At 38.9% G+C, this 9,796-nt stretch overlaps 1 long non-coding RNA gene and 1 other non-coding gene across 2 annotated transcripts in view; one reads left to right on the top strand and one right to left on the bottom strand.

Annotated features, from left to right (window-relative positions):
* Positions 1 to 354: 354 nt before the first annotated feature.
* The window catches only part of LOC140698137 (uncharacterized), a 65,113-nt gene continuing 55,671 nt past the window's right edge, over positions 355 to 9,796 (bottom strand). Inside the window, exons 3-5 of the long non-coding RNA XR_012075662.1 lie at positions 2,381 to 2,485; positions 749 to 922; positions 355 to 431 (exon numbers count right to left, since the gene is read on the bottom strand). This is a non-coding gene — a long non-coding RNA (uncharacterized lncRNA). The remainder of the gene's footprint in view (positions 432 to 748; positions 923 to 2,380; positions 2,486 to 9,796) is intronic.
* TRNAG-ACC (transfer RNA glycine (anticodon ACC)) lies at positions 1,394 to 1,466 on the top strand. The gene has a single exon. It is a non-coding gene; the product is annotated as a tRNA-Gly (tRNA).

Here is a 9,796-nt window from a genome sequence, read left to right as displayed (position 1 = left end):
TATATGTCAATTATATCTCAGTTTTTAAAAGTCAGTAAAATAAGGCCAGCACACTGAAGCCAAAACTGTATTATTTAAAGCCATAAAACTAAACCTAAATCAGATCATCAAACTAGCCTGTTCAATGAAAACTGTTACTTAACTGGGCTTCACTAGTGAATCCAGAAATACTTCCTTTGGCCATTTCTATTCATATGTTACAAATGCTGAAATGACCTCCTGTCAACCTTTGTCTGTCAGGTGAACTCTTAGTTATACTTCAAGACCCAAATCAAAAAGTACATATTTGATAACATTTTTCTGAATGCTCCCAGAAAAGATGAGTCAGTCATTCCTATGTTCTTACAGAACTTTGTGCTTGCTCCTTAGCCACAGAGGTTCAGACTTCAGCTTTGCCACCAATTTGGGGTAACAGTCATATTGCTTTCTACCTAAAAACAGAGAGAAAAATAGAGTTTACCTCCTAGAGTTGTTAGATGAAATAATCACTAATGAATGTTTGTCTGGATTCCCCAGAATATGAAAATAACAGCTATCAGTTATGAAGGTTTCATTTATTGTTTTCCTCCATTTAATTAGGAGCTCCTCCAATAAAAGAGACTATCTTAATCACCTATGAATCCCCACTGTCTAGCAGGTGGTTTGGCACCTAGGGGGAGCGCCACACGTGTTTGTTGAATGCATGAATGAGTGAGTGGATATAAGCAGAATATCTGATGACCAGTGTCCACCGCCACAGATGACTTACAGCCTGGTTCTTGGCAGATTTCAGGTGATAGACCGTTCGGGCTGGTTCACAGAGCCACAGATTCAGCCTCAGCTCGGCCAGCCTGCTGAGTCGTTTCTGCACGTTGACTGTATCTCAGGCTGCTCTTCATCCTGATCACTGGCTTAATCACCTCTGCTGGCTTCCTTCCTGCTTCTTGGGGAGAGAAAAGTTTCTGCTGCTAAAAGAACGCCTGCCTGTGATCCCATCCTTTCCATTTGGGCAGTCTCCTATTATTGCCGGTTCTCCCCCTTGCTCTAACAAGTGGCTCCCGCTTCATCACAGAGCATTCTGCACTTACATCTCCCTTTATCCCTGTGTGGAGTGGAACAGTGCAGAGAGAGTGCCTCCCTGCCCACATTGTGCTGACACTGAAAAAGATACAATCATCAGGCAGGAAGGGAAAGATGGCTTTTGAATCAGAACAAATGCATCCCAGCTCAATTCTATGCTTCATTTAATTAGGAATCAATTGGTTCTGACCACCATGACCGAGTTCCTCTTTTCATAAGAAACCAGAACTAACTAACTCTCTCTCTTCTCTCTCTCCCTTCATTTATATGTGAAGTGAAGAGAGACGGGGAAAAATTGAATAGAGTCTGAAATTTAAAAAACAGCATCCTGGGGGGAGGGTATAGTTCAGTGGTAGAGTGCATGCTTACCAGGTATGAGGTCCTGGGTTCAATCCCCAGTACCTCCATTAAGAAGGGAAAATAATTAATTAATTAATTGATTATTCAATAATAATTAATAATTAATTAATTAATTAGCAAATACAGCATCCTGTATAAGGAGAATCAGAGTGAACAAAAATAAATATAAACAAAGATGATACGATAAGGAAAGGAATTTCAACTCCCAAAATGTACTGAGCACCTACTATGTGCGAGGAACTGTGCTAGGATCTGGGACAGCACCTGTGAAAAAAGACTGATTCCTGCATTCAAGGATTTAAGGAAACAACTTCATAATATGATTATCTGGAGTAATTGATATCACTTAGCTTGGGAAGGGAAAGAGGCAGAGGCGGCATGAGTCTTGTCTTAAAATATGTGACAGGACATAGAATGGCTTCCTCCAAGCTCTGTAAAATTGTCTACAAACCTGCCTTGTATTATCTATAAAGCTATCTAGAACCTGCCTGACCACCTGCACCATCATTGTAAATGGGAGTTTCATAGGGTGGTGCATGAAGCCACCTAAAATCTCAGCACTCCAGAGAGGCAGTCACAATAAAGTGCTTTAGTTCATCTGCTACCAGTTGTCCTGCCCCTTCTCCTCAGAGCCAAAGATGAATTCATGTGCTTATATTTCCCAGCCATAAATAAATATTAAAAACTCACCCCTAAAAATTACCATGACCTTTACAGATAACATATAATAATCCAGGAAATGAAGAGTAGGAAACACAACTTGATGGAATCAGAATTTGAAGCTGATAATCTTTCACACACCCTCAGGAAGTGCGACTTCAGTTGTCATAACAGAGCTTTCCAGCCACAAAATGTCCTTGTCAAGATTTGTAACCTTTTACTTCATCCCTTTAAATTCACACATGCCATTTGTCACACCCAATGACTCAGAACCAACTCCAAGTTAGCACAGTCCACCTACTTGGCTGTTTGTGTGTCTCTCTGTATTTGTAGTCCACTTCCCTTTTGTTGTCTGCCTCCTTCTGAATGAACAAACCAGTTTCAAAGGATTTGCTTTGCTTGGGACCTAGATGGATATGAATATACATTTATTAGTCATCTTAGAGGTGAAAATTAACAAAGAGTCAACTCAAACTGGCTTAAACAGAACAGGGAAATTACTAAATCATACTACTAAAAAGGCTAGTAGTAGAGTTCACTTTAGAGTTCTCTCTCTCCCTCCCCCCCCTTTCCCTCCCTCTGGCCTTTCCCCTCCCCACTCTATCTCTATCTCTCTGTTTCTCTTTCCTCTCCCCATGCCTTGCCTCTGCTTTCCTTATGTCTGTGATGCTCAAATAGGATCTCTCCAAGTGGCCTCTGGAAGCTCCAGTCCTTCATCTCTGTAACTATAAGACCAGCTCAAAGGAGAACAACTTCTCCCACTCTCCCCAGTAAATATCCAAACATTAACTCTGATTAGATTAACCAGGGCATGTGCCCATCCCCTGAGGAAAGCACAGTGGCTCCGGGAATCAGATGAAATAATTCTCTGGACTGGTCACCCTCCCACCCCTGCAGCTGAGAGAGCAAAAGGTGTATTTCCCAAAGGAGTCTTCAGAACAAACTTTACTAATTAGTTATTAGTGAAAGAACTAATGTTTGCTGAGAAGAGAGAAAGAAAAAGGCAGAAATTTCCCCTTAGTTTCCACATTTGAACATTGAACCTATTGTTTTCAATAATTTCAGATGCAGAGCCAAAAAGAAAAGCCTCTAAATCAAATTGAGGTGTCTAAGGCTTCACTTGTTTCCTTTCAGCTCATCGCCCTCTTACGTATCCAGGAGGGAAAAACTGATAGAACAGATAATGGGGGGAAGGACATTTGTTCTCAATCTTTTGTGAGAGCAATGAAATCAGATGTTAATGGAGGAAAAATGAGACTGATCCAGACTATAATTACCATAGGGCTATGCTACTGTAAGGTCCTCACTTTGTTTTCCTTTAGGATATCACACTGATGCCAAGCTGGACTATTTGCACAAAGAAATATGTTGCATTTGAGTCATAAATGTTATAAAAAGGGTTATCATTAGGATTTGCAGTTCAGATTCTAGCTTTACTTTGGATGTGAGAAACTATCACTCAACCATTTGAGCCTGAATTCTACCAATTTACCTAACTAGTCAATTACAAAGGTCATAGGTACGAAGCAATATTTTACTATAGTTTAATAGCAGGAAGAAACTTCGTCAAAGCATTTTAGAGTGGATGTTTTTGGTTGTTCTGTTTACTTTGCTTTTTCTTCTTATTCACGCCTTCCTAATGCCCCACCGTCTCAGGGTCACTTCACTGCACACTGTTTCATCCATGGCTCTGCTATTTGGACCTTCATTAGGCACACTTAGGGAAACAATAAGTTTTCTCTTCACACAGAACCAAGTAGAGTTTCTAATAACAAAATATATAAGTACTATTAGCTACATCATTATTATTGACACCAATAATCATAGAACAAAAACTTGGTATTACATAATAGCCACATTGATGAGTAGTTCAACTGGTCACGTTCTCTGCTAAGCACTTAACCTGTATTATCACAAATAAGCCTTGCCGCAAAACTACCAGGTCAGCACTTTTTTTCCATCCCAACATTAAAAATGAAGAAAACTGAGACTCAGAAACCAATGCCTCCACTAATAGACAAAGCTGGTGAGTGTCCTCTCCGACATGCTCTACGCCCCTCGCAACCAACCCGTGTCCCTCATTCACTTCCTCTGCCTGCCTTGCTCTTTCCAGCCTTTACAGCTGCTGCTCGTGATTCCTGATGCTCTTGCGGGAAAACTATGTTTTCTGGGCATAATCTTCACAACCGTTAGAGATGACCTACTCCTTCCTGGCTAACTTCTAACTCATGCTCTTAGAACAGAAGCCACCTCCTCAGAACTGACTCCCCCGACATCACCACTTTCATAATCCCTCCTCTATACAATGCATGATAGTATGGTCACTGATTACCAGCACTGTCCTTCACTCGACTTAAAGTTCTGCCTGGCTTTCACCCAGAGTCTTAGTTTTCCTTAGTTTTTAGCTCAGTTTTAGTCGTCTATGTATGGCTGAATAGATGAGTGACTGCAATCACTACCTAGGTGAGTTGACAGGCTGTTTGGGAACAGCGGGCTCTAAGCGTTTTCTCAGGACTTCCTCCATCCCCTACTGCCATTTTCCAGTGCTCCGTTTGCTCATCTCCCTGATTTGAGAACTGTGGATCTATCCCATATGTTATTTTCTCAACTACTTATAGGAATAAGAAAAGTAACAGAAATTTTAAAAGTCAACCAATTACAAATGGGGATATGTGAAGACTCCAACCATAACCTATAGCACGCATGTCCTACTTAATAGGGACATTTGTTGCCCTAAGGACTGAGAGCCCAATATTCACCAGAAGTTCCAAATATTCAGAAATACTGATTTTTAGCTTTACATGTAAAAATCCCTCACTATTTCAATATCATGTGTAAGGTATATGACTTTGCACAAGTTATTTAACCTCTCTGTGCTTCATCTGTGAAATAAGGATAATATTGGAACCTCATAGGCTTGCTATAAAGGTAAATTATATGGTATTTGTGAGCAGCTTAGAGCAGTTCTTGGCACATAATAAGTGTTTCCATATATATGTGTATATATCTGAATATATAATACATGATTGAATGTATAATATTCAATTTCATGTTGAATATATAATTGAATATTGAATACATAACTAAATATTGAATATGTAATTGAATAACAATAACAATATATTTTTAAAGAAAAACACTATAAGTCAAGCAAAGCACATCTACAGGACACTTATGGCCTACAGGTTATCAGATTGGGACCCCTGCTTATACTTTCACTGAAAGCCTCCTTTGGACTGTCTCTGGATGTGGCATACCTCCTGACTCTTTTATCCTACATAATTTCAAAAACAGCCTTTTCTCTAATCACACAAGTCCTTAATTTTCTAAAATCATGACTGATCAGCCTACCCCTGAGTCCCAAGACTACCCAAGAAGGGACAGTTTGTAATATCTGCCTATCTCCTCACAGGCCCCCATGGAGGTGTGATTGAAAAACTTCACCCTAAAAAGCAAACCCTTTAGGAAGCGCCTGCTTCCTTGGCCTCAGAGGGGTCTCTATCAGCTGCAGCCCACTTTTCAATCAATCTTATCTGTAATGTTTGCAGATTGCACTGGCCACCCCGGAAACCAGCTGTGTTATCAGCAATCAGCAGTATGGTGAGGACAGAGCATAGGCACAGTCGAGAACAAGGCTAAAAATAACCATTTTCAAATTAAAATCCTGAATTGGAGAGGAAAGGGGGGAGGAGAAGCAAAACAGGTAGGGAGGTTTTATTTATTTACACCAATGAATCAAAGATAAAAGGAGGAAAAAGGCATTTTGAAGGAGTTGGGAGTATGGCAGAATTGTTTTCATCTCCAGGAATGTTGTCAAAACACGAATGATGATGCAAAGCAAATGCCTGTCAGACAAACCCAAAGGCAGCTTATTTACACGATTGGGATGAGCAGGGCTGTAAATGATGGTTTAATTGGGAAAATCTGCCTAGTCACTTGAACAAGCAGACCTAAAAACAGACATAACATAGTGCTGGGAGGAAAATAAATTTAAGGAAATTTCTTTTCCATTGCTTTACTCTACATTTCCCCGTTCCTCTGCCTCTCTCTATTCCATTTTCATTTCCATTAGAAAAAACACTTCTCAGCACTTCCCAGGCTGCCCTTAACCTTTCTGACTTGCTCAGTTGGGGCCTGTGGAAGACAAAGCATTTTCTCAATGACTGGAGACAGGCTCTGGGCAGTACCCAACACACGCAGATTGACCTCTGGGGCTGGGATAGTGGCTTCCTAAAGATAAACAGTGCAAGGGCTAATGGATTAGGGAAGGTGTGTAGAATGTTCAACTCGATGTCCAGCAAATAAAAAGCATTCAATAAATATTAGTCTCCTTACCTGCCACTCAGTAGGGAACTGGCATTTATTAGCAAAAAGAAAAAAATCACATACTCACATCTATAAGAATTTTTTACTGGAAAGGATCAACACAGTAACAATATTTCTAGATGGGAGGTTATGGTTGATACAGTTTCCTTCTTCTTTATATTTTTTATTTAAGTTTTTTAATTTTCTGCAATTAGAAATGAAAAATAAGATGACTTTAAAATAAAAAATTCTGGATGCCATTATATGTCATTCTAGTCTTATAGTCACCTATTCCCACTCCCATGATCTGACCTTCTACTAAATTTATTCATTAATAAGCTTTAAAACTAAGGTTTCAGTTATCTTTTATGGTGCTTTCAAAATGTGCCAGAAATTGGCACTTTGCCAATTTTTTAACAATGAGAGGTTGGCACTAATACTAACCTCAAACTGAATACCGCTTGACATGATTATAATCTTCAAAACATACCAAAATAAGCATACATAAACATATAAAATAATTAGAAGAGAATATACAATTTATTTCATCATTTTGGCTATTATTCTTAGTTAATACTTTTTGTCATCTGTAGCAGATACTTGTAATGAACTGTGTCGCTTCCCCCTCAGTCCACCTAACTTCAGCACTTGTATGGTGGACAGTTCCATGCATCTTTGCCAATATTCCACGGTGCCTCTCTGTACTGCTTTCCCTAAAGCTGGGGAAGATAGCTTAGCCACACGCAGGTGCAACCCGGAAATAGGGGCTCATCTACCTGCAACACAATCCTCATGCTACAGGGGATAAAAGTCTATGGATAAATGTCCCAACTTCTTTGTCTTTCAGAGGGACAATTCTAAGCAGTAATCAGCTCATTAACACATAATTTATTGTTTTTCTTCCTTTCTTGTCACTCTCTCCCTACTTTCCTATGCTTCTGTTTTCTGTGAGCGCCTCCAAAATAAATTACCTATATCAACTCCTTGTTGCAGGGTCAGCTTGCAGTGGCAGGAGGAGGTATGGCTGGACTCAGAGTAATATATCATAATTATAATTTATAGGATAAAGAGTCTTCAAGTCATTAATGACAACTGCAGTCTAGATTTTATTTATCAGAATACAGTACCCAAATTAAACTGATCATATAAGCAACTGCCATATAGAATGGAACAAAATTCCTTTGTAATTGGATTGGCTGTTAGTACTCAGAACTGTGCCAGGCACTGAGACAAAGTAGGCAAGTGTTTTCACCAGCCCATGGGCAAAACCTACACTTTTTCTAACTCTTGGTCTTAAAGAACCAGGTCCTAGGAACATAATAAACATGGAAGACTTGCCTAATTCAACAGTAACTGCCTCCTTATAGCCTGAGTTTTTGACAACCTAACAACAAAACAGGAATTATACTGGCTCTCCTGCTTAGCATGAGCTCTGCCACAGGACCAATGACATATATATATATATATATATATATATATATATATGTAAACTTGCGTTTCCTTCCACAAAGCTGTGACACACTATCAAAGATTCACAAAGTCATTCCAGCTTGGTACAACTCTGGACAACTTATTTCCATTTTATTTCTGGGACAAGGACATTCACAGTATCCTACTTTCACTGACTTTTCTGAGTATTACATTAAATGTTGTCACATGTTTGATAACTCAAGTTCACTGATTGAATGTTTTTTTCTCTCAAAGTTGTTTTTAATATAATAATTTAATAAGTATGAATCCCAGATTCATCACTAAATATATGACTTTGCTTAGTCAAACCTCAGTATTTTGTTCTGTAAAATACAAGCAGCAAAAAAACATTGTAGATTGTTGTGAATATCGCAAAAATCCTTGAAATATGTTTCGTGAAGTCCTGGACACAAAAGCACATCTAAATGTTAAAACCTATTATTAAAATCAGATCCAATTATTATAACTGCACAGTGAAAAAAATACCAAGTCAATTTTGCACTTAGACTCTGGAGACACTTTAAATAACATACAAGGTCCCTCATTCTAACCTTTTCACTTTTCATACAAGATAACATTCATTAAAACTAAACTATAATGTGTAAAGACATGAATTTCTCAAAAAATCAAAAATAATCAGGATAGCCATCCAAAGGATCTCACAATATAGAAGGGAAAGCCGATACATACATAGATTTCATCATGCACTAAACATTTATGAAATGCCAGATTTGTACTAGAAATGCACTAGGTAATAGAGACACAAAGATGAGTAAGCCCCTATGTCCTCTGAGAGAAGCAGCTGTCCAATGAACCACCAAGAGCCCTATATTGATGTGATATGTTTTATGTTCAAGGTAATGTGAGAAGACCTTAAAAGAAATAACCAGTCCTATACAGGGGAGGTGGAGATGGGGGCAGATGAATAAAGCTCCATAGTTATGACTGGTATATGAAGGTTGAATAGGAGTAATCAGTGGGGGAAAAGGGTACCAGGACACAGCATATACAAAAGCAAGGAATTATGGAAGAGCACAATGTCTTCAGGAAGCTCCAAGTAGTTAGGTTAGTCTGGACCAGGGAAAGATGGGGAAAGTAAGGAGGAGAGGTGTAGGAAAACAATTCTCAAAGTGGCAAGCTGTGATTATTTTGAAATGACCATAATGGAGTTATAAGCAAAGCTGTATGAAATATTCATGTTACATAAGGTTAGATCACTTGTCCATTTGCACATAACTAGCTTGTGGCAAAATTAAAACTAGAAGCTAAGCCTCCCAACTCAAGTGTGATGCTCTATTCTCTAAATCAGTGGTTCAGAAAGAGGGGTCCCAGGACCAACAGCTTAAGCTTCACCTGGGAAATTGTTAGAAATGTATATTCTCAGGTCTCGTTCAGACCTACTGAATCAGAAATGCTGAGGATGGGACCCAGAAATGGGTGTTTGTAAAAGCCCTCCAGGTGATTCATCCTGAAGTCTGAGGATCACTCTTCTTGACCATGCTGCAGTCTTCACATTCCCAAGAAGCTTTTCATGGAAGAAACTAAAGGAAAAGCAAAGACTGTTTTTTATCACAATTAGAAATCAGCCTTGCTTATAACAAAACTTTATCAATCAAATATTTAGCAAAAACTGTATGAAAATGATCTGTTTTGGCAAGTCCTTTTGTGGCCAATATCTTGATACAACCTCTAACCTGAGGTTAGAACCTCTAACAACAGGTTCAGATGACCAGAAAAATCATTTATCCCTAGATGGCATTTAAGTACCAGCCACAATGAGACCAAGTGGCAGGCGCCCACCAGCATACCTGCTGGAAGAAGTGAGAAAGGGGAAATAAAATTATAAGGTATGGGAGGAAGTGAATAACTCTCCTTTCCTTAGAGCTTACTAAATTTATACTTAAAGAACTTAAATAAGCCCATTCCCAGCATCACAAAATTT

The sequence above is a fragment of the Vicugna pacos genome, chromosome 9, assembly GCF_048564905.1.
Source record: "Vicugna pacos chromosome 9, VicPac4, whole genome shotgun sequence".
Classification (NCBI taxonomy): domain Eukaryota; kingdom Metazoa; phylum Chordata; class Mammalia; order Artiodactyla; family Camelidae; genus Vicugna; species Vicugna pacos.
This window is presented reverse-complemented; position numbering and strand designations above follow the sequence as displayed.